Source organism: Coffea arabica, chromosome 6c, assembly GCF_036785885.1.
Source record: "Coffea arabica cultivar ET-39 chromosome 6c, Coffea Arabica ET-39 HiFi, whole genome shotgun sequence".
Taxonomy (NCBI): Eukaryota; Viridiplantae; Streptophyta; class Magnoliopsida; order Gentianales; family Rubiaceae; genus Coffea; species Coffea arabica.
This window is the reverse complement of record NC_092320.1, coordinates 63,317,239-63,341,446: the sequence shown is the minus strand read 5'-3', so window position 1 is coordinate 63,341,446 and position 24,208 is coordinate 63,317,239. Positions and strand designations below refer to the sequence as shown.

The 24,208-nt window shown below is 34.2% G+C and overlaps 1 non-coding gene across 1 annotated transcript; it reads right to left on the bottom strand.

Annotated features, from left to right (window-relative positions):
* Nucleotides 1-22,585: 22,585 nt before the first annotated feature.
* On the bottom strand, nt 22,586-22,670 carry LOC113694402 (small nucleolar RNA SNORD36). Its single transcript, XR_003449354.2, has one exon. It is a non-coding gene; the product is annotated as a small nucleolar RNA SNORD36 (small nucleolar RNA).
* Between the last annotated feature and the right edge of the window lie 1,538 nt (nt 22,671-24,208).

Below are 24,208 nucleotides of genomic sequence, written 5' to 3'. Positions count from 1 at the left end.
ATTAATATAAAATGTCTATTTTGTCTCTTGTTTGAAATTATATAAAATATAAATTTATATTTTTTAAGTTCGATTAGGCTTGATTGGATTTGATAAGCATACACTCGAACTCTGGTAGTGCAAAATAAAATCGAGCTTTAGTTTGAGCTTAACTTTTACAAGCTCAAACTCGAGCTCTAGTTCGAGTTTTTTAATTCAAGTCGAATTCGAGTAATGCACTATTTGAATTCGACTCGACTCGATTACACCCCTATTTCTAACCACACCTTTTATATCTCCAATTTATTTGACCAGAATACCACTTATTCAACATAAGATTTGTTTGACTGTCTTCCAATTTGTCTCAACCCCAGATTAATTTCAAATCCTGGTAGCTCACTCCAGGTAACTCACCTGGATTAATTTCAAATCCTTAACACAATATAAGGATCCAACGAGATGCAAAATACTTGCTACAAGAGTCAAATTTTTACCTGCAAAGGGAAAAAACCCTGCACAATTCCACTTACTACTTACTAGGCTTGGTATATTCTGGCTATTCTTTGGCTTAAACCTTATAGACTGGTCAAAAACAGCCTCCAAATGAACTGTTGTGCAATATGTTTTTTTTTTTTTTAATTCTTTAGGATTTCCAGAACCTGAATTCAAATTTTATTAACATTTTTTTGTTTTTCCTGTTTATTTCACCAGAGCACAATTTATCTACCACCAATATTCAAAAATCAAAACAAACCGAACCATAAATTCCAAGTAACTCACCTATATTAAGATAGAATCCAACAAAATCTCGGAATCCAAAAAGATGTATTTCATGGTTCATGGTGTCCTATATTTGGCTGCAAAGCAACTAAACTTCGCACAAATCTACTAATTTCATACTAAACTTTTATGTTCATGTCACTCATTGCCACACGATAAACCTTGGTGCAATATACTTTCTTGTAATTCCCAGGGATATCTAGAACCTAAGTTGCAGTTTCTAATTGACATTTTCTCTTTTCTCCAAAAACATCACTTAGCTATCATTAAAGTCATTGACAACATTCCAGATTTTTTACAAATCCAAATAGATTCCAAGTAACACACCTAGATTAATTAGAATCCAAACAAAATCTCAGAATTCAATAAGATGCGCATACACTCTGTTCCACCTGTCACCGATTTGAACACTCAAATCAAAAGTTAAATTGTATCCTCATTACAGAGTCCTCACTCTACACAATTTGCTTAACTCTGGACAAAACAAAGTCCAAACGAACCTTGGCGTAATATGCTTTCTAGTAATTCTTGTGATTTGAAGAACCTAAGTTCCAGTTTCTAATTGACCTTTTTCTTTTCTCCAAAACACTACTTATCTATCGTTAAAGTCATTGGCAACATTCCAAATTTTTAACAAGCTCAAATAGATTCCAAGCAACTAACCTAGATTAATTACAATCCAACAAGATCTCAAAATCCAACGCGCATATACTTTATTCCACCTGTCACCCATTCGAATACTACAATCAAATGCTAAAGTGCAATATCATTAAGTTTCAGTTTCTAATTGACCTTTTTTGTTTCTCTGAGACACTACTTATCTACCACTAAAGTCAATGGCAACATTCCAGATTTTTAACAAAAATAGATTCCAAGCAACTAACCTAAATTAATTATAATGCAACAAAATCTCAATTCAAATGCGCGTCTACATTTTCCACCTGTCACCAATTTGAATACCACAAGTGCAATGTCATTAAGTAAGAGTCCAATAATTGCCTGCAAAGAACAAAACTCTGACAATTCACGTAACTTCTTACTAAGCCTAATATGTTCTGGTTACTCTAGCTTAAAACTTGTAGAATGGTCAAAAACAACCTCTCCAATGGACCTCGCTACAATGAGCTTTCTTGTAAATCTGGTATTTCTAGAAGCTTACTTTCAGATTCTAAAGACTATTTTTCTTTTCTACATTTATTTCACCACAATGCATCTTGCCTACCACAAAAGAATTGGTAATACTCCAGATCTTAACAAACCCATAGATAAAATCTCAAGTGACTGACCTAGATTAGATAGAATCCAAAAAAGATGCTATACTTAGTGCCTTGTGTCACCATCTAGACATTCAATTTAAATCCCAAAGTTCCTTGTGTCACCACCTTGTATATAAGTGCTATAATTGCCTGCAAAGGAACCAAACTCTTCAGAACACTAGCAAACTACTAACTAACTTGGTATGTTTCGGTTACCCTTTGCCATGAGCCTTGTAGAATGTGAAAAAAAAAATGAACCTAGCAGCAATATGCTTGTAAATCTTGGGATTTGTCGAAGCTAAGTTTCTTTTCTAAATAACCTTTTTCCTTTTCATCATTTATTTAACCAGAACACTACTAATTGATCATGAATTTCATCGGCAATACACCAGATATTTAACAACCGACAAACAAATTTCAAGCCACAAATCTAAATTAGAAAGAATCCCAAAAGATGCAATACTTAGTTCCTCATGTTACCATATGGACAATCAATCTAAATCCTGAAGTGAAATGTAGTTGTATAAGAGTCTCTAAATGCTTGCAAAGGAACCAAACTCCGCACAGCACCAGCAAACTCTAAAGTTGGTATGTTCTGGTTACTCTGTCTTAAGCCTTGTAGAATGGTGAAAAACCACCACCAAATTGCCTTACTGCAATATTCTTCCTTGTAATATTTGGAATTTCTCAAACCTAAGTTTCTGTTCTAAATAACCTTTCTTCTTTTCTCCATTTATTTTAGCAGAACACTAGTAATCCATCATAAAGTTCACTGGCGATACTCCAGATATTTGCCAACCTACAAATAAATCCCAGCAACTCACTTCGATCAATTAGAATCTAACAAGATGCAAATATGCATTGTTCTTCCTATCACCATTTGAATATCCAATAGATACCTAAAGTGCAAAATCTTTACATAAGAGTCCTGTGTATGCCTACAAAGGGCAAACTCTAGACAAATCTAAATACTACTTATCTCAATACCATGTTTTAGATTCTTAAACCTATTTTTGTAATCTCCATTTACTTCACCACAATAATACTTATTTACCATAAAATCAATGACAATACTCGAAAAATGTGTACAAACACAAGAAAAATCTCAAGTAATTCATCTAAATTAGTTAGAATCCAAAAAGATGCAGTACTTAGTTACTCGTGTCACCATCTTGACAAACCACAAGAAACCCTACTCCTACCTTGAAGTAGACGAAAATCATGCACATAGAACAAGAGAATGAAAGTGGACTTTTTAACAACAGAGCACCCCCAGATGAATTTCCATTTAAAGTATCAAATATCAATTAGTAGCAAATGAAAAGAAACCAAAGTACAATGATCAAGAAAGCAAGAAATCAAAAACAGAAAATCAAGAAACAAGTTTATCCAAAGAAACCTCAAGAAAGGAAAAATTGGGAGAAAATGGAGAACTCGGCAATAAGGCTAGAATCTATATAAACATCTAAAAGCAAACTTGGAGGGAAACGAGAGGCCAGTCATTTAAGATAAGCAGTAGGACTCTCATTCTGGAGTTCCTCATTGACAAAAGAGCGAAGATAAAAACAAGTAGAGACACTGTTGACTAGCAAATAGTATACTACCAAACCAACAACTGGGGAAACGACGCTGAAATGAAAGTGAAATACGGGAACTGGAAAAGAGAGTTGCAGCTTATGGTAAGTTATTTTTACCTTATGAGACAACTTCACCTTCTACAGTTTGCAACCATCGAAAGAGTATCTGCACCTCAAAATGAAGGCAGATGGTATACAAAGAAACCAAAAGCGGATCATGTGAACTGTCCCAAGTAAAAAAATCAAAGGCTAAGTGAGGGAAGCAACAATTTATTTCCATTTAACAACTAAAGAAATTATCATCAATTCATTCTAAGTCTTTAGCCACTGAGACAAGTCCCTGTTTTGTTTTTGAGAATTTCCATCCAAGCATCAACATCAGTTAGTATCATCCAAGATATAACAGAAAGGAATACCATCATTCAATAGGTAAACTAATACAGAAGACGCATGGGCATAACGGAAACTAAGCAACATGTCTTTCAATAAGAATTTCCAGCATAACCAAAGACAGGTGATGCAAAAACAAGCCAGAAAAGACAAAATGTATGATCCAATAGCATAAATGGACCGCGTGACAGAAAATCTAAAGTAAACTAATCAATGTTTTAAAAGTAAGCAATAAGTATTCACTAATATTTTTTGCCCCGGATAATCTAGTTGCATGACTCAAAAACTCCAAGTGGTTTAAACATATGCCTTCTATCCCTTTGCGACTTGCAAAAAAGGGACCCATAACCCATCAAATGAATAGGCATATGAGCTGGTATGCCTACAGAAATACTCAAATGCATCAGGACAGTTGATAAATTTTGAAAAATCAACTGTGTATTTCAGTAGGAATACCCCAATACATGTCAGGAAAGCAGTCTGTGAGGAACTTGGAAGCATGAAGGAAGCAGTAATGGCAAGTACTTGGGACTACCAATGGCAATAGGATGATCAAAGAACCAAGTATTTGGTTACATCAAGAGCTCAGTGACAAACAAACTAAAAGGATGGAGAAACAAAATGCTGAGCTTAGCAGGGAAGGAAGTCCTGATAAAGTCAGTGATTTTGGCATATGGCCTATTTTAAACTGCCTAAATGGACTAGGCAAGTGTATAGGGAATTTCTGGTGAAGAAGTAATCAGCAGGACAGGAAAATGCACTGGATAAGTTGGAGGAAATTATCTGAAATCAAAGGGAAGGGGAGACTAGGTTTCAGAGACTTAGAAGCTTTTAATGAAGCTTTACTTGCTAAGCAACTTTGGCAAATCATCTCTCACCCAAATCTGCTAATGAGTAAAGTGATCAAAGCAAAGTACCTCAAGGACACTAATGCTCTTGAAACCAATCCTCCTCAATCAGCTTCATGGACATGGAAAAGCATACATAGTGCATGGAGATTGTTACAAAGAGGCCTTAGGAAAAGAGTAGGAGAAGGAAGCCAGGTGAACATATGGAAGGACAGATGGGTAATGGGATCAAAAACAGGCAAAGTAACCACAAGATGCCCTCCAAACTGCCAGTTGCAAACTGTGAATCAGCTAATAAAAGATGGAAGATGGAATATAGGCATCCTGCAGGAAATCTTCAATCAAGAAGGCAGAAAGCAAATAGCCAACATGCCACTCAGTTTGTTCAAAAAACAAGATAGGTTCTTCTGGAGCTTTTCAAAGTCTGGAGTTTACACAGTGAGGACAGGCTATGCAAATGCAGTGCAGGAAAGGAGAGATGAAAGAAGAAGAGAAAGCATAGAAGAGGAAACAAGCTGGGAGATCAGAAAGCATAGCATCTGGAAACAACTTTGGAAACTAAACCTCAAACCCAAGCTGAAACACTGCATCTGGAAGTGCTCGTAGAATAGTTTAGCAGTTAAAGAAACAATCCACAATAGAACAGGCAAAGGAGACAAAATTTGCAGAGTGTGTGGAGAGGAAGTAGAAACGATGGAACACATGTTTTTTCAATGTCCAACTGCCCAAATAATGTGGAGATTAGAACCAGTGAGATAGGAAGGATTAAAGGATCTCTAAAACAACCTGTGGAGAGGTGGGAAGCAGTAGTTTAAACAGGGACAATGGTGCAGGGAATGGAACGGATCGACCTGACAGCAAACAGGTCAGTGTTCGAACAACAAAAAGGAGAAGCAAGAGAAATAATTCTAAAGGCACAACAAGAGTGGATTGAATTTGAAGAGGCAACAGGAAAAGAAAAAATGGACAAAGAAGGAGGAGCAGGTCCAAATTAGGGAGAACAGTTGGGAGAGCCACCAAAAGAAGGAATCATCAGAATCAATACGGATGCTTCTATCAGTGCAAAAATGATCAGAACAGGAGAGGGAATAATAGTAAGGAACTGGACAAGAAACATCATAAGAGCAATCGGTGTAGTGGAAACAAAGAAGGGAGGAGCTCTAATGGAAGAAACTTTAACCATTAGAATGGCACTCCAAATGGCAAGACAAGCAGTTTGGAGGAAAATAGAATCGCTATCAGACTGTAAAACAGCAATTGACCAGATCAAAAGCAACAATGTGCAGGATGGTCATATAGCAACCATTCTGGAAGACATTGATGACCTAATTCAAGGTTTTGAAATAGGAATCATTTTGCACAGTCTCTTTTGTACCTAGATCAGCTAATGTAGGAAGTCATAGGCTAGCACATTTTGTAACAAAGGTAGTTAATGACATGGAATGGGTAAACAAATTTCTAGTTTGGCTAATAGAAGCAGCCAACAATGATTGGAGGGCTGAGGCCCCTTTTTTTAATTGACCCTTGTATTTTCAAGTGTTAATATATACACCGATATTAACATTTGTGGAAAAAAAAAAGAATAGGCATACGAGCAGATAAAATAAGCCATAAAGGATAGACGGAATAGTATTCAAACCATCGGGAGTTTGTGATTCAATCACCTATATTATCTAAGGCCAAAAAATCCAGTCAGTCATCTACTGGCTTCTTTTTCATTTTTTTCTTCTTTGTCACAGTAGGTTTCAAGCATGATATAAACCTGTGCAAATAACTGGTGATCAATTTTATGCCATTTAACTTCTATAGAAATAACTGGCATTCAATTCCTTTTTGTCTTTCTTTTTTGACTTTCAAAGTGCTTCAACATAAAACAAAGAATGTCTACATCTCCCTTAAAACAGAACAAAATAGAGAGGCAGACAGAAAAATCAAAAGTGGGTCATGCATATTCTCATGAGTGAAAAATCAAAGCACAAATGAGGGAAAGCAACAATTTATTGCCATTCAACAACTAAGAAACTATCAGCAATCAATTCTAAGTCTTTAGTAACTGAGACAAGTCCATTTTCTTTTCTCTTCTTTTTGAGAATTTCCATCTAAGCAAATGCCATCATTCAATAGACAAATTACTACAGAACATGCCTGGGCAGCATAACTGAAAATAAGCTAGATGTCTTTCAGTAACTATTTCTAGCATAACCAAAGACAGCTGGTGCAAAAACAAGCAAGAAAAGATAAATTGTATAATTCAACAGTGTAAACAGACCACACTACAGAAAATCTAAAGTAAACTAATCAAAATGCTAAAAGTAAGCAAAAGTATTCACTAATATTTTTTGCCCTGGATAATCTAGTTGCATGACTCAAAAACTCCATGTGGTTTAGACATATACCTTCTATCCCTTTGCGGCTTACAAAAAAAGTACCCACAACCCATCAAATGAATAGGCATACGAGCAGATAAAATAAGCCACAAAGGACAGATGGAATAGTATTCAAACTACCAAGATCAAATAACTACTCTAATCCCTTCAAGCACGATAGAAACATGTACACATAACTGGTGAACAATTTTATGCCATTTAACTTCTATAGAAATAACTGGTATTCAATTCATTTTTTGTCTTTCTTTTTTATTTTCAACACAAAAACAAAGATTGTCTACATCTCCCTTAAAACAGAACAAAATAGAGAGGCCGACAGAAAAATTTTTAAGACCTTCAGTTTCTAGCATGTATAAACCAGACTAAAACAAATTAAATAAAACAGCAATCTACATGATCAGAACTCAATCGGAAGCAAGAATCCATAAATCTACAGCCACTTTTTGCAAACCCATGTACAGTGAAAAATTCAAAAATAATTTGGCTTTAAGTCATAATCGATATCAAATAACAGATAAATCAGTTATATGCAGCAAGAAAGCATAGAACTTGAAGAATTTCATCTCCAAGAAGGGGAAGGGGGTAGAAATAGTAAAGAAATAATACTTATCTGAAAGTGTTTCTCTCAAAAATCTTTATTCACTGCTGGAAATGAAAGCAATTCTCTTCATACAAACCTTTCTGCTCACTCTCCCCCCTCTCTCACTTCTTAGAATTTTTTGAAATGGAGAATACAACTGCGAGCTTTATGTAGAGGCTACTGGGTGCTCGTAAATGGCTAATTTTCGCTCACTAGTGAGGTCCGAATACCAACGGTGAACTCAGAAAGTTTGGTTTGGATGATTAGTTATCATAAAATGGTAACTTGGGTTGAATAGAAAATCATGCTGGAAAAGTTGAAATCCAATTGAGAGGTGTTTGTAGACAGTTGACATCGACTAATGAACTTTTTGGAATTAGGTCAGTAATGTAGACAGTAGTGAGGGCCAAAAAAATTGCAGAAGTTTAGTTCTCAGAAAAAATGAGATAGGCAAGAACAATTGGCTCCTCTAACGCTGAAGATGGTGGCACGGATAGTAATACATAAAGGGCTTTCATTAGAACAAGATTTTCAATCTAAGAATCAAGAATGCAAATATGAAGTTGATGTTGTTTGGATCAAAAGAGTTCACTTTGATGAGCTCAGACCATTGGAAGGACTTCTTAGGTCACTAACAATTTTCATATACCACTTTGTGAATTCTTGGCCTACTGTTATGTATATGAAATCTTTGCACCGGTACAAAATTGTCTGTGATATGCTATTCCATTCCCTTGTGGCTTTAGGAAATACTCATACCCAAGGAAGTGGATAGGTTTACAAGAAGATAAGATAACAAAAGGGAAATGTAACCCAAAGACAGGAGCATTTTCAGGGTAATAATTCCAATAAAAGAATTGAAGAAAGGTGAAAAGGAATATCAGACAACACAAGAAATGATGGATAGAAAAGCCTATCCCTGGGGCCTAATAGCAAGCTGAAGTTTCATCCTAGAGAAATGACTCTTGGAAGCTATATCAAAGAAACTACGATAATGTTCAATTGCATACATGAACTCCACAGAGAAAAGCTAAATTATTTTGTAGAAATCGTAACAAGACAACCTCCAAATGAACCTTGGTGCAACATGCTTTCTTGTCATTCTTCAAGATTTCTAGAATCTGAGATTTCACTTTCTAATGACACTTTTTAGATCTCCAACTTATTTCACCAGAACACTACTTATTCAACATAAGATTTGTTGACTATTTCCCAAACTCGTAACAATCTCACAAATAAATTCCAGGTAACTCACCTATTTTAATTTCAATTACCCAACACAATATCGGAATCCAACAAGATGCAAATTACTTTACTCCTCCTATCACCATCCAAATATTCAATTTAAACCCTACAAGGCAACATCCTTACTACAAGAGTCAAACTTTAACTTGCAAAGGGATAAAACTCTTCACAGTTCCACATGATACTTACTAAGCTTGCTAGATTGGTCACCCTTTGCCTTAAACCTTGTAGATTGGTCAAAAACAACCTCCAAACGAGCCATTGCAAAATTTGCATTTTTGAATCAGGATTTCCAGAACCTCAGTTTCAAATTTTATTAACATTTTTTCCTTTCCCAATTATTTCACTAGAGCACAACTTATCTACCAAAAAATCTATTGTCAATATTAAAAAATTATAACTGACAGATAAATTTCAAGTCATTCAACTACATCAGATAAAATCCAGCAAAATCTCAGAATCTAATGAGACATCATACATAGTCATTGTGTCACCATCTGAATAGCTAAACTCTAAAGTATGACGTCAGAAAGAGTCCTATACTTGCCAGCAATGGAACTAAACTCGGAACAAATATATGAATTCCACACTAAACTCAGTATGTTCTTGTCACCTTTTGCCATTAACCTCATAGAATGGTAAAAACCAACCTATAAACCTTGGTGCAATATGCTTTCTCGTAATTCTTGGGATTTCCAGAACCTATGTTTCAGTTTCTAATTAACCTTTTTATTTTTTCTCCAAAAGCACCATTTATTAAAGTCATCGACAACATTCCAGATTTTTTACAAACCCAAATAGATTCCATGGCACCTACAGGAATGCTAGAGGAGCTAATTGTATACGTATCTTCTCTTTTCTGGAGATAAAATCCAGCATTTTTTTGTCCCTCACTGCGCTAAGCATCACCCAATGCTTTCCATTAAGTTCATTAGTCTCTATTAGCAATTTACAGCCATTTCTACATTAGAATCAAAATTTTCTAATGTGATTTAGGATTATCTCTGTTGGGTTTCAATCTCTAATGATAAGTGGCACAGATCAAAAATATAACTGAGCTCAACGACTGATTGTGCAGTTTTTTTTCATTCTTCAGTCTCAAAATGTCTAAAGTCACTAGACATATTAGTCAAAGATTTTAATGTAGGCAACAAGTAAATCATTCACTTAAGAATTTTGCCCAAAAATAGTGTACTTGCGTGACTAAAACTCCATATGGTACCATCTACCCCTTTTTGGCTTACAAAAAAGAACTCATTCCCTATCTAATTCATAGGTTTATGAGTAGATAAAATAAGCCAATACGGCCAACGCCACGTCATTTAAACCATAAAAGGTCTTCAATCATGCAATTATACTATTACAGGCCAAAAAAGTTTAGTAAATAATGACTTGTAGCCTACTTTAAGCACTTTGACTAATATTTCTATTGATTTAATTATTTTCAAGCTAAAGTATGAAATAAACTGCACAATCAGTCAACGTGCTCCCCATATATTTTTGAGTCATGCCAATACCATATGAGAATGAAACCCAGTGGAGAGAATAGAAAAATCACGCTAGAAAATTTGAAATCTAACTGCGAGGTGGTTTTAGAGAGTAGATATAGACTAATGAACTTACCGGGACTAAGTGGGAAATGCCTGCAGTAATGAGGGCCCAAAAAAATTGCAGGATTTTAAATCCCAGAAAAAAAGGAGATAGACATGCACAATTGGCTACTCTAGCACTAAAGATGGTGCCATGGATGGTAGTAACTAAAGGGCTTTCATTAGAACCAAATTTTCAATCTAACAATTAAGGAAGCAAGTTTGTGATGGATGTTATTTAGGTCCAAAAAGTTCATTTTATGTGTTTAGACTATTGGAAGGACATCATAGGTCAACTAATGGTTTTTGTATACACTTTGTGAATTCTTGGCCTATTCACATGGATATGAAATCTCTGAAAGTGTACAAAAGTGCTTGTGAAATGCTATTCTACTCATACCCCATGAAGTGGATAAATTACGGGAAGATAAGATAAGGTATAAAAGGGAAAATGGAATAGCACCTAAACTGAGGGCTTTGCCTAAGACATGTTACCCAAAGACAAGAGCACAAGCAGAGTAATAATTCCATGAAAATTTGAAGACAGGTGAAAAGGAAAATTAGACCCAAAGACAGGAAATGATGGATAGAAAGGGACATCCCTCCGGGGTGACAGGAAGCTGAAATTTCTTCCTAGAGAAATGACTTTTAGAAGCTATATGAAAGAAAGTACGACAATGTCCAATAATCTACATGAATTCCATAGAGAAATGTAAAATTATTTCGAAGCATCAATTATGTCATGATACTGGTTGTCCCCCAAATTATCTTTTTGATGTAACTTCTTAAGGGACCATAAGTATCAAGGACGCCTACTGGAGAGAATAGATAATCATGCTAGTAATCTGAAAGTTTAGAAGGATGCTGTTACCAGTAATAACTGTTTCATGCTATTTAACCCGTGGAGGAATAGTAATAAATCAACTACAGCCATTTAAAGGGGATCAGGAAATTTCTTTTTATCTTTTACAATCATTTCAGCAAAAGCAGAATGTTTAGTGGATATCCATCTAAACAAGGGGAAAAAACCCAACCCTATAAGAAGAGTTCTAAAATCATGTACTTCAAGAAGTATATCTTTCTATTTCAATTTCTAAAATGTGAGGTGTTGATCACTGACAGTTGAATAAGACAAGGAAAAGCTGGAGAAAAATAGAAAAACTCATGAAGCACTACTCCTACCTTGAGCTTGAAGTAGACGAAGATCATACATAAAGAATGATAGAATGAGAGTAGGCTTTTTAACAACAATGCGTACCCAGATGACTTCCCCTGCAACGTATCAAAGATCAAATTCCTAGCAGCTGAAAAGAAACCAAAGTATAAATCAAGAAAGCAAGAATTCAAAAACAGAAAATCAAGAAACAAGTTTATCCAAATAAACCTCATGAAAGGAAAAATTGGGAGAAAATGGAGAACTCAACAATAAGGCTAGAATTTATATAACCATCTAAAAGCAAACTCGGAGGGAAAAGAAATCATTCACTTAAGATAGGCTGGACTTTCATTCAGGAGTTCCTCATTGATAAAAGAGGGAAGATAAAAACAAGTAGAGACACTGTTGACTGGCAAATAGTATGCTGCTAAACCAACAATGGGAAAAACCAACATGAAGATGAAATGAAAGTGAAGTACGGGAATTGGACAAGAAAGTTGCTGTTTGGTAAGTTATTTTTGCCATAGGAGACGACCTCTTACAGTTAAACAATATATTTTCTGACTCTTGTAACTTACAAAAGAGTACCTGTACCTCAAACTGAAGGCTGATGGTATACAAAGAAACCAAAAGTGGGTCATGAGGATTCTCACAAGTGAAAAATCAAAGCATAAATGAGGGAAAGAAACAATTTATTGCTATTCAACAACGAAAGAAACTATCAGCAATCAATTATAAGTCTTTAGTAACTGAGACAAGTCCATTTTCTTTTCTCTTTTTTTTTGAGAATTTCCATCTAAGTGAATACCATCATTCAATAGACAAATTACTACAGAACGTGCATGGGCAGCATAACTGAAACAAAGCTAGATGTCTTTCAGTAAGTATTTCAAGCATAATCAAAGACAACTGGTGCAAAAACAAGCAAGAAAAGATAAATTGTATAATTCAACAGCGTAAACAGACCACACGACAGAAAATCTAAAGTAAACTAAATCAAAGTACGAAAAGTACGCAATAAGTATTCACTAATATTTTTTGCCCTGGATAATCTAGTTGCATGACTCAAAAACTCCATGTGGTTTAGACATATTCCTTCTATCCCTTTGAGGCTTACAAAAAAAAGTACCCATAACCCATCAAATGAATAGGCATACGAGCAGATAAAATAAGCCATAAAGGACAGATGGAATAGTATTCAAACTACCAGGAGTTTGTGATTCAATCACCTATATTATCTCAGGCCAAAATATCTAGTCAATCATCTACTTGCTTCTTTTCATTTTTTTTCTTTATCAGAGTAGGTTTCAAGCATGATATAAACATGTGCAGATAACTGGTAATCAATTTTATGCCATTTAACTTCTATAAAAATAACTGGTATTCGATTCCTTTTTGTCTTTATTTTTTTATTTTCAAAGTGCTTCAACATAAATAAAAAAAAAAAAGAATGTCTAGATCTCCCTTAAAATAGAACAAAATAGAGAGGCAGACAGAAAAATTCTTAAGACCTTCAGTTTCTAACATGTAAAAATCAGCCTAAAAAAATTAAAGGAAACAACAATCTACACCATCGGGACTCAATTGGAAGCAAGAAGTATTCACTAATATTTTTTGCCCTGGATAATCTAGTTGCGTGACTCAAACTCCATGTGGTTTAGACATACACCTTCCATCCTTTTGCGGCTTACAAAAAAAGTACCCATAACCCATCAAACGAATAGGCATACGAGCAGATAAAATAAGCCATAAAGGACAGAAGGAATATTATTCAAACTACCAGGAGTTTGTGAATCAATCACCTATATTATCTAAGGCCAAAACATCTAGTCAATCATCTACTGGCTTCTTTTCATTTTTTTTTTATTTATCAGAGTAGGTTTCACGCATGATATAAACATGTGCAAATAACGGGTAATCAATTTTACGCCATTTAACTTCTATAAAAATAACTAGTATTCGATTCCTTTTTGTCTTTATTTTTTGATTTTCAAAGTGCTTCAACATAAAACAAAGAATGTCTAGATCTCCCTTAAAATACAACAAAATATAGAGGCAGATAGAAAATTCTTAAGACCTTCAGTTTCTAACATGTAAAAACTAGCCTAAAAAAATTAAAGGAAACAACAATCCACAACATCGGGACTCAATTGGAAGCAAGAATCCATAAATCTAGGTCTTCAGTCACTATATGCAAACCCATGCAGAGGGACAAATTCACACATAATTTGGCTTTAAGTCTTAATTCAAAGCAAATAACAGATAAATCGGTTTTATGCAACAAGAAAGCAGGGAGCTTGAAGAAGATAAATCAGTTATATGCAACAAGAAAGCACGGAACCTGAAGAATCTCATCCCCAAGAAGGAGGGAAAAACAAAGAAACAGTGAAGAAACAATACTCATCTGAAAACGTTTCTCCTCAAAAATCTTTCTTCATCGCTGGAAAAGAAAGCAATTCTCTACGCAAAAATCAAATTCGTCCCCCAATTTTCTGATTTCTCTGCCCTCTCTCTCCCCGCTCTCTGTTTTGAACTTTTGGAAAGTGAGAAGACAAGCGCGAGCCCTATATATAGGCTGCTGGGTGCCGCCAAACGGCTATTTTTCGCTCGCTCGTGCGGTCGGAATACCAACGGTAAACGCCAACGGATGGATTAGTTACCATAAATTGGTAACGCAGATTGGGCTACTTGTATTTAGCATACGACAGACGGGTTTGGTATCAGATATCATTTGCCTAACCGGGCTTGAGCACTCATTATGGGCCTCAGATTGTATATTCTTAAAAAGAAGCCGTATATGTTAACCCAAAAAAAAAGTGACAAAATATAAAGAAGTGATCAATCTATTTTCTAAATTATTCAATATTTCTTAACATTATACAAATAAACACTCAGTAGAAGTGACTTAGATACATAGTGGTTAAGGCGCACCTAATGTGTGTGCTACTAATAAAAAGATATTAAAAATAATTAGTATTATTTTTATTGAAAAATAGTAATTTAAATAATTACAGTGCCGTAGTATTTTAAAAAAATGATAGTTTTTAGTTAGATGAGTGATAGTTAATTCAGTAGACCTAGAACGGTTATAGGGAGATGAGTAGTTCAAATGATGCAATTTTGTTTTAGAAGTAAGGGTTGTGAGAGCTTGAAAATTTCATGTCTTATTTAAAAATTAAAGCATGTTACATTTTTCCTTTTGTTATTGATTGATTCACATGTTTATTGCTTCTTTTAATAAACAAATTACTCGATACACCTTAAGAGGATTTGTACCCTTTACACCATAAAACGTTAGTATTAGTTAGAATCTGTTGTGGTATTAGGAAAAAAAACTTGGAATACATTTGTCCTAATGCATATAAATTTCTAACGTACTTTAGAAAATTTAACAAATAATCTAATAAATTTACAAATATCTCAGGGGCCAAGGATGAATCGAAAGAGGGACTGAGCACCGAGGAGTGACTTTCAACTACTTTGGATAAGTGATCTACATTTGTGTGTTTAAATTGCCTATGTGCCACTTAAATGCTAATTATATGATTATGCCAGTGTATTATTGCCAAATATTTTCAATTGTCCCTCGCCTTCTGAGTCGGGAATATATTTTATCGCACTCGATTTAGTTTGGGATTGAAGGTTGATAATTGACCAAGTGTTATTGTAAGTGTGCATGACTGCAAGCCGTGTACGTACTTCATCGTACCGATTGAATTGGGTCCCAAAATTCTTTGTTCAATGGACTATTCGAACTAGTAAAAAGGTTTGGTCGGATAGGATAGTAGTTTTGGATAAGTGTTTTGGTATGTTCAAATATTATCATAGAGTAGTAGATTACTGAATTGATATGACCATTTAAGTGAGAGAAGTGTTTACTATTTTGGAGGTTATAAGGATTAGTTCGGTGGAGTGTTTAGTATATTGAAGTGACTCTAATGCGAATACCATATCCTTTTAAAAGTAGTTGTTCAGTAAAGTGTTATTTACTTTATTTAGTGAAGTATTCTTTTCTTATTTAATTTTGATTATGTGTTAAGTATTTGATGATTATTGCTTGTTTGTGAAACCTCAATAGGCTGTGCTCAATTCATTAGTTTGTTTTCCTTTCAGGAGGCGAAGACAAGAATAGGGAGTAACCAAGAGTTACACTAAGACCCAAAATTTTACTTGAAAGATTCCTTTTGTATTTAGTGAGTTGATTGAACAACTTGTATTTTGATCCATTTAGTTGTACATATAAGTATGAGTTATTTGAAATATTGGATGGTTGTAAAGTTTAGTTGTGATGTTTTAATACTTACCTTGGAGTTAATATTTACATGTGCAAAATTACTTTGTTTTAAGAATATGATTTTTGGCTTCATTGAGCTTTTGAGTAGAGCACTTAGACATTCAAGTTCAACTCGATAATCGACTTGAGTAGCTCAAGATCGACTCGTGTTTTGATCGAGCTACTCAATTCGTCTACCACCCCGAGATGGTAGCCTCTTAGCAATTAAAATTCGTAGTGTGTATGTTCCATTTGGTTTGGACCGTTTCTCACAAAATTGTTTTTCAACTACAATGTTGCAATACTACACTTCAAAAATAATTCTACAAACACTTGCAAATAATTCTAAAAACACTTGTGTACAATTTTAATCGAGCCACTCAGCTCGTCTACCACCACGAGATGGTAGCCTCTCAATGATTAAACTTGATGGTGTGTCTATTCCATTTGGTTTGGACTAACAATCCAAAAATAATTCTAAAAACACCTAATTCATACATACATTCTCAAATACAACTAAAAAAATTAAAAATAAAATAATTTCTACCATTATTCCCTACCACATATCACCACTACCACCAGCCAATGCCATTGCACCCTCCCCCTCATCCCTTTCTTCATCCTCCCTCATCCTTTCTGCCCCTTCTTTCTTCTACACCTACAAAACCCTCTCATTCCCTTGCAGAAGCTGATCGTAATCCAAGCTTGTAGAGGGTGAAAAGGGGTCTGGTGAAGAGGGTGGAGGAGGAGGAGGAAAAAAAGAGAGAGGGATATGATATGGTGGTGATTGGTGGTTGTGCGTCGTGTTGGGTGATTTTTTTTAATTTTAAAAATTTTAAAACATGCAACAAATAACTATAAAAACAAATTTTCATTTACACCACCATTACAGGAAAATTTTTAAAAAACAGCCCAAAATTACTTAATCAATACGGATTAATTTTGATGTTGCTATCATTGTTATTGTTAGTATTTTATTTGACAAGGAACTAGCATACGTGGTGGTTCTGGGTTGGTTTTCGCCTTGTTCACTTGGCCTCCATTTGGCTCATAGCCTTCCCAACTCATTTAAAAAAAAAAAATCATAAAAGGGTGGTGTAATTGATTTGAAGAAGACGCCAGCCAGTACTAATAGGGAGCACAATCATCAGATTTCACCAAATTGAAAAAAAAAAAAAAGGAAAAATCAATAATTCCGGGATGCAAATTTATGCCTCGCATAATTATTTCTTGACATTTTGGTAATTGGGCCAAAGCCTGGTCGAACCTTTTTTGGCAGTGAATATCATGCTTGACTCTTTCTTGTAGGAAACAAATTGGGGAATGGGTGCATGATAAAGAGTTGTAAATCTGCTCCCAACAAAGTAGTAATAGCATTCCACCTGTCCCACTTTAATAATCCTATTTTTCTTTTATGACTTGTCTCAAATTATAATTCACTTTTTAATTAAAGAATAAAATTATCTTTTAATTTCTCTAAAATATTCTTCCCACTTTAACAGTTCTATTTTCCTTTTTCAACTATGCCAAATTATAATCTGCTTTTTAATTGAAAAATATAATTATCTTTCAATTTCTCTAAAATATCCTTATTCAATGTAAATTGTTATTATTAATAGTATAAACTGCCTTATTTAATATAAATTGTTCCTTGACCATCAATTCAAGTTCACATAAACTATTAATTCAAATTTTCATAAATAATTAATAGAAACTTGTATTCTATTTAATGTAAGAATTTTTTAAAAAAATAGCACCTATATTTATTTTTTCAACAAAATTAACTACTGTTTTTTAAATTGTGTGAAAAATAAAAACTAAAACTACTAAAATGATACAGAACGAGTATAATATACCTAAACTATCGACCTGAACATTCCCAATGATAAAAACTTGGAAATGACATACTATGATTGATTGCTCGACTTGATGTGCAACTCACCCTTCTTATGAGATGAATCTCCAATTGCAACCGGGAGCAAAAAAGGTCCATATACCATTCCTAATAATTCAATAGGAATCTACACTACAAAGGCATTTTCAACATTAAATTAAAAAAAGAGCAACAGGGTGGAAAATCTTGAATGCAAATAACAGCCCCAAAAAGAAAAAAAAAAGAAAAGAAAATGTAGCAGGGATTTGGGATTGGAGGAGCCTGGAGGAACTAGGAGGCATCAATTTTAAAATGCTCGAATTTGGAGCATCATCCATTGCAGTCAACCCGAAATACAAAGTTTTGTTCATCATCTGCCCCCAACAATAGGGATTATTGTGGTACTCTTTACCATTGAAAAAAAAAATGCCAGCAAATAAAGTACACACTGGTTTCGACAAGTCCAATTCACATATTCAATAAGAAGTAGTTCAAATATTATGCAACAAGTCATGCACTTGACACTCACCAATTTCAAAAGCAAGTGAACAAGAAATTCTTTTAAAGTTCCTCGCCGGAATTCCTTTCAAACCCCTCTTGAGCACCTGAAGAAATATTAACCAACCAATGGAAACAATTTTTGAAAGATAATTTTTTCACACACAATACAACATATAACAAGCATTTTTGCAGCCATTTAAGCAACAAAATTCGAAATTAAAGTAAGGGAACAGAACAGCAAAATTTTGGTCAGCCCCTCCCCTTAATTTCTTCAAGTTTTTTCTCCACTACCAAGCCAAATATCAAGCCATAACTTATAAGATTAGCAACCAACAAGCAAGAATCCTCAAATTATCTACCTTGAAGTTCACCTCAAGCCTACTACCTAAGATATAAAGCAAGAAACAAGGGTTTTCTCAAATCCTTTAACTTAGGTTTTTTGTTAGGGTTTTCAAATCCTTGCAAAACAACCACTAACCATTACTAATTCTTGTAAAAATTAAAGATCAAAAGAGATGAACTTGTTACCTCTTCAAGTTTCTTGAACCCTAGTTGGAGACAAGTTCTTTTTCACCACAATCCACCAAAAACCTCCACAAGATAGTGACTTAGATACATAGTGGTTAAGGCGCACCTAATGTGTGTGCTACTAATAAAAAGATATTAAAAATAATTAGTATTACTTTTATTGAAAAATAGTAATTTAAATAATTACAATACCGTAGTATTTTAAAAAAATGATAGTTTTTGTTAGATGAGTGACAGTTAATTCAGTAGACCTAGAATGGTTATAGGGAGATGAGTAGTTAAAATGATGCAATTTTCTTTAGAAGTAAGGGTTGTGAGAGCTCGAAAATTTCATGTCTTATTTAAAATTTAAAGCATATTACATTTTTTCTTTTGTTATTGATTGATTCACATGTTTATTGCTTCTTTTAATAAACAAATTACTCGATACACCTTAAGACAATTTGTACCCTTTACACCATAAAACGTTAATATTAGTTAGAATCTGTTGTGGTATTAGGAAAAAAAACCTAGAATACATTTGTCCTAATGCATATAAATTTCTAACGTACTTTAGAAAATTTAACAAATAATCTAATAAATTTACAAATATCCCAGGGGCCAAGGGTGAATCGAAAAAGGGGCCGAGCACCGAGGAGTGACTTTCAACTACTTTGGATGAGTGATCTACATTTGTGTGTTTAAATTGCCTATGTGCCGCTTAAACGCTAGTTATATGATTATGCTTGTGTTTTATTGGGAAGTGTTTTCAATTGTCCCTCGCCTTCTGAGTCGGGAATATATTTTATCGCACTCGATTTAGTTTGGGATTGAAGGTTGATAATTGACCAAGTGTTATTGTAAGTGTGCATGACTGCAAGCCGTGTACGTACTTCATCGTACCGATTGAATTGGGTCCCAAAATTCTTTGTTCAATGGACTATTCGAACTAGTAAAAAGGTTTGGTCGGATAGGATAGTAGTTTTGGATAAGTGTTTTGGTATGTTCAAATATTATCATAGAGTAGTAGATTACTGAATTGATATGACCATTTAAGTGAGAGAAGTGTTTACTATTTTGGAGGTTATAAGGATAAGTTCGGTGGAGTGTTTAGTATATTGAAGTGACTCTAATGCGAATACCATATCCTTTTAAAAGTAATTGTTCAGTAAAGTGTTCTTTACTTTATTTAGTGAAGTATTCTTTTCTTATTTAATTTTGATTATGTGTTAAGTATTTGATGATTATTGCTTGTTTGTGAAACCTCAACAGGCTGTGCTCAATTCATTAGTTTGTTTTCCTTTCAGGGAAGACAAGAATAGGGAGTAACCAAGAGTTAAACTAAGACCCAAAATTTTACTTGAAAGATTCCTTTTGTATGTAGTGAGTTGATTGAACAACTTGTATTTTGATCCATTTAGTTGTACATATAAGCATGAGTTATTTGAAATATTGGACGGTTGTAAAGTTTAGTTGTGATGTTTTAATACTTACCTTGGAGTTAATACTTACATGTGCAAAATTACTCTGTTCTAAGAATATGATTTTTGGCTTCCTTGAGCTTTTGAGTAGAGCATTTAGATGTTCAAGTTCAACTCGATAATCGACTTGAGTAGCTCAAGATCGACTCGTGTTTTGATTGAGCTACTCAATTCGTCTACCAGCCCGAGATGGTAGCCTCTTAGCAATTAAAATTCGCAGTGTGTATGTTCCATTTGGTTTGGACCGTTTCTCACAAAATTGTTTTTCAACTACAATGTTGCAATACTACACTTCAAAAATAATTCTACAAACACTTGCAAATAATTCTAAAAACACTTGTGAACAATTTTAATCGAGCCACTCAGCTCGTCTACCACCACGAGATGGTAGCCTCTCAATGATTAAACTTGATGGTGTGTCTATTCCATTTGGTTTGGACTAACAATCCAAAAATAATTCTAAAAACGCCTAATTCATACATACATTCTCAAATACAACTAAAAAAATTAAAAATAAAATAATTTCTACCATTATTCCCTACCACATATCACCACTACCACCAGCCAATGCCATTGCACCGTTCCCCCTCATCCATTTCTTCCTCCTCCCTCATCCTTTCTACCCCTCCTTTCTTCTACCCCTGCAAAACCCTCTCCTTCCCTTGCAGAAGCTGATCGCAATCCAAGCTTGTAGAGGGTGGAAAGGGGTCTGGGACGAAAGGGAAGGATGAAGAGGGAGGAGGAGAAAAAGAGATAGGGATATGATATGGTGGTGATTGGTGGTTGTGGGTCGTGTTGGATGATTTTTTTTAATCTTTAAAATTTATAAAAATGCCAACAAACAACTATAAAAACAAATTTTCATATATACCACCATTACAAAAAAATTTTTTGAAAAGTTGCCCAAAATTACCTAATCAATACGGATTAATTTTGATGTTGCTGTAATTGTTATTGTTAGTATTTTATTTGACGAGGAACAAGCATGCGTGGTGGTTCTGGGCTGGTTTTCGCCTTAAATACAACCTTTGCTGGGCCTCCATCTGGCTCATAGCCCTTCCAACTTTTTTTTTAAAAAACATCATAAAAGGGTGATGTAATTGATTTGAAGAATACGCCAGCCAATACCAATAGGGAGCACAATCATCAGATTTCACCAAATTGAAAAAAAAAAGGAAAAATCAATAATTCCCGGATGCAAATTTATGCCTCGCATAATTATTTCTTGACATTTTGGTAATTGAGCCAAAGTTTGGTCGAACCTTTTTTGGCAGTGAATATCATGCTTGACTCTTTCTAGTAGGAAACGAATTGGGGAATATGTGCGTGATAAAGAGCTGTAAATTTGCTCCCAAAAAAGTAGTAGAAACATTCCCTCCTCCCACTTTAATAATCCTATTTTTATTTTTTATTTGTCCCAAATTATAATTCACTTTTTAATTAAAGAATAAAATTATCTTTTAATTTCTCTAAAAGATTCTTCCTACTTTAACAGTTCTATTTTCCTTTTTCAACTATCTCAAATTATAATCTACTTTTTAATTGAAAAATACAATTATCTTTTAATTTATCTAAAATATCCTTATTTAATGTAGATTGTTATTATTATTAGTATAAACTACCTTATTTAATATAAATTGTTCCTTGACCATCAATTCGAGTTCCCATAAACCATTAATTCAAATTTTCATAAATAATTAATATAAAGTTGTATTCTATTTAATGTAAGAATATTTTAAAAAAATAGCACCTATATTTATTTTTTCAACAAAATTAATTACTGTTTTTTAAACTGTGTGAAAAATAAAAACTAAAACTACTAAAATGATACGGAATGAGCATAATATACCTAAACTATTGACCTGAACATTCCCAATGATAAAAACTTGGAAATGACATACTATGATTGATTGCTTGACTTGATGTGCAACTCACTCTTCTTATGAGATAAATCTCCAATTGCAACCGGGAGCAAAAAAGGTCCATATACCATTCCTAATAATCTAATAGGAATCTACACTACAAAGGCATTTTCAACATTAAATTAAAAAAAAGAGCAGCAGGGTGGAAAATCTTGAATGCAAATAACAACTCCAAAAAGAAAAAAAAAAGGAAAAGAAAATGTAGCAGGGATTTGGGATTGGAGGAGCCTGGAAGAACTAGGAGGCATCAGTTTTAAAAAGCTCGAATTTGGAGCATCATCCATTGCAGTCAACCCAAAATACAAAGTTTTGTTCATCATCTGCCCCCAACAAAAGGGATTATTGTGGTACTCTTTACCAATGAAAAAAAAAATGCCAGCAAATAAAGTACACACTCGTTTCGATAAGTCCAATTCACATATTCAATAAGAAATAATTCAAATATTATGCAACAAGTCATACACTTGACACTCACCAATTTCAAAAGTAAGTGAGCAAGAAATTCCTTTAAAATTCCTCGCTAGAATTTCTTTCGAACCCCTCTTGAGCACTTGAAGAAATATTAACCAACCAATGGAAACAATTTTTGAAAGATAATTTTTTCACACACAATACAACAACTAACAAGCATTTTTGCAGCCATTTCAGCAACAAAATTCGAAATTAAAGCAAGGGAACAAGACAGCAAAATTTTGGTCAGCCCCTCCCCTTGATTTCTTCAAGTTTTCTCTCCACTACCAAGCCAAATATCAAGCCATAATTCACAAGATTAGCAACCAACAAGCAAGAATCCTCAAATTCTCTACCTAGTAGTTCACCTCAAGGCCACTACCTGAGATATAAAACAAGAAACAAGGATTTTCTCAAATCCTTTAACTTAGCTTTTTGGTTAGGGTTTTCAAATCCTTGCAAAACAACCACTAACCATTACTAATTCTTGTAAAAATTAAAGATCAAAAGAGATGAACTTGTTACCTCTTCAAGTTTCTTGAACCCTAGTTGGAGACAAGTTTTTTTTCACCACAATCCACCAAAAACCTCCACAAGATAGTAACTTTCCTCTAGTTAAGACAATATCCAAAGGTCTTGAGGATTGGGGCGTGGATCTTTGAGCAAGATTAAGGCCAAAAGTTGAAGCTTTTCTCTCTTCTTCTTGAGCTCTAAATTCGGCCAAAGAGAGAGAAAGAATGAGGGAAGATGAGCTTTTGATTTGTGGTGTAAAGGTAAGAAGAAAAGCTAGCCTTTTGTTTGGTAAGAAAGTCAATTTTGAATAGTGGTGTAATAATGTCATGCACTACCAATTTCCTTTTTGTTTACTACACTTAAATACTAATCCTCCAATATAATTCTTCTAACACTACAAATACTCATTCTTACTAGTTTAAAATTAATTTTCTAACTCTTCGATTAGTCGCGCCGGTGCAACTTTTGAAAAATTTTGACGCGTAAACGACAAAAGTATAATTTAAGTAAAATTCATGCTAAAATAATAAAATTAAATAACACCAATGCAAATAGTTTTAAAATAGGCTAAATTAAGAATAAAAATATGAGTCCTCACATTCTCTCCCCCTTAAAAGAATTTCGTCTACAAAATTCATACCTTGATTAGGAAATAGGTTTGGATATTTCTCTCGAACCTCTTCTTCTACCTCCCAAGTTGCTTCTTCTATTCCGTGATTCCTCCATAAAACTTTTATTAAAGGGATTTGCTTATTTCTCAGTTCTTTCACCATGCGATCCAAAAGCTTCATTGGTTTCTTCTCATAAGTTAGTGCCTCGTCAATCTCAATATTTTCTAATTGCAGTATACAAGAGGGATCTGAATGATACTTCTTGAGTATAGATACATGAAAAACATTAT